The sequence below is a fragment of the Nicotiana attenuata genome, chromosome 6 (assembly GCF_001879085.1).
Source record: "Nicotiana attenuata strain UT chromosome 6, NIATTr2, whole genome shotgun sequence".
NCBI classification, from domain to species: Eukaryota; Viridiplantae; Streptophyta; class Magnoliopsida; order Solanales; family Solanaceae; genus Nicotiana; species Nicotiana attenuata.
Window position 1 is genome coordinate 6,015,110 of NC_031994.1, and position 2,110 is coordinate 6,017,219.

Sequence of the window (2,110 nt, forward strand, 5' to 3'; positions counted from 1 at the left end):
TGTTATGTATCGTAGATAACCTCTTTGAGCCTATAATCCTTTTTCTTTGGCAACCACATTACAAGCCTTACCCATTTGTTTGAATTAACTATCTATTTGAACCTTTTCACCTCTCATGAGCACTTGAATTGTTATGAACCTTGTAAAAGTTAAAGTGTGGGGTGGTCGGTTTGGCTTTCGAGTAGAACTAATTGAATAAGGAGAAAGGTGCACTATTTTGAACAAGTAAGAGCCACTTGAATTGAAAAAAAAAATATAGTTGGATTGTTGTGAAAAAAAAATCCTTGATAAGTGGTGGCTCTTGACGTACGTGTGCTTAAAGAAGAATGGGGTAATTTACATTGATGTGAAGGTGGAATTTTGGTTTGACATAAGTATGGGGTTTAAATGTTAAAATGTATGTATTAAAGTGCTTAAGGAGGTGTAGTCACTCTTATATCTAAATGTATCATACCCGTTCCGTAGCCTACATTACAACCAAATAAAGTCCTAATTGATCCAAGATTGAATGAGCTCGATTAGTGGAGTAGTACACTACGGGCAAGCTTATGGTGCATCTTTTGTGGCATATGAATGTTATTTCTGAGAGTGAGTGAATTCTTTTTATCTTGAGTTCCTAAGTGTTCTTAAATTTTATTGTGTGGAACTACTCTCTTTTGTTGTGTGAGGGCACTTGATTCATGAAGGAAAGGTAATGTCAGTGACCTCTATATTAGAGTAAGTGGGTGAGTTGTGAATAACGTGTGGTACTTATGAGTCAAATCTTGAGGTGAAGATGTTATGCTTTTGTGCTTAGTCTATTTTAAATACTCTTGGTGTGATGAGTTAGGAGAATTGTTTAAAGAGGTTGTGTCTATAAAAAAAGTGTAGTTTGATTGCTCGAGTACGAGCAATGGTTTAAGTTTGGGGTGTTGATGATAGGCTATAATTGCATATTTTAGTCGCTTATTACACTCTAATTTACTGCACTTTAGTTGAGTGTGCGCTTTAATCGCTAGTGTTTTGCACTACCGGTGTGTTTTATGCCTTGTAGGAGTGATTCCGAGATATATAGATATTATGGAATGAATGCAAGTGATTTGGAGCTTTGAAGTCTGAGTAAAAGCCCATGGAATTAAGCCGGGATCGTATTCGGGGATCAACGGATGATAAAACAACAAAACGAAGACTCGAGGAGGCATATTGCGCACTGTCTAGTAAAATAGACATAACTTTTTGCTCATAACTCCATTTGGGATACACAATATATGGTTGGAAATCTAACTCAAAGTGCTACAACTTTCATGTTTTACGTTTTTCCAAATTTCAAAGGGAACAGGGTGACAAATCGCGGTTATGGTAGGACCGCGGTAGGACCGCGGCAGAACATTACCAAAGATTCAGAGGATCATTCTGGCCGCGGTCTTGGCGTAACCGCGGTGGGACCGCGGCAGGACGCGTAAATTTCAGGGACTAAAGTGCAAAATATGGGATTTTAAGCCCTAAACCCTATATTAAACGAGGGAGGCCGGCCAAGAGCGAAGGAGAAGGATTTTTGGAAGTGAAAAACATCATAAGGAAGGGCAAGAGGCAAGGGGGATCATTCGGCATCAATCTTTAATCTTCTTCTTTGTTCTTTTACCTTTGAATATGAACTCTTTTGTGATTTTTGTAATTTTTATGAGTAGCTAAATACTTTAGTCTAAGATTTTGATGGAACCTATTGAAGGATGAACTTCTTGATTATGTTAATATAGTTTGCTAGTTAATCTCTATTTGTTCAACTACGTGTTTGTTGTAGATAATTGACAGGATCCTCAATTAGCTATGCCTATTTAGTGTGCATAATTTGGAAGAGAGTGCATATTTAGGTAATTGTTGGACAACACCACTCCCAAAGTATAAGGGGGATCTATAACTGCGGGTTTAAAGGCGGGATTAGGGATAACGAAGCCTTGAGTGCAATCAAAAGTGAGCTGTAATAAACAAAGTCAGCTAGCGTATCTCGGGAGAGTGCGTCTAGTAAATTATCGTGATTACTCGGGAGAGATTTACGGTAAAAAGAGTGCTCATGATTGATAGAGATATTTTAGTGAATCTATATGAAACTATAACCGGAAGGGTACTTCCA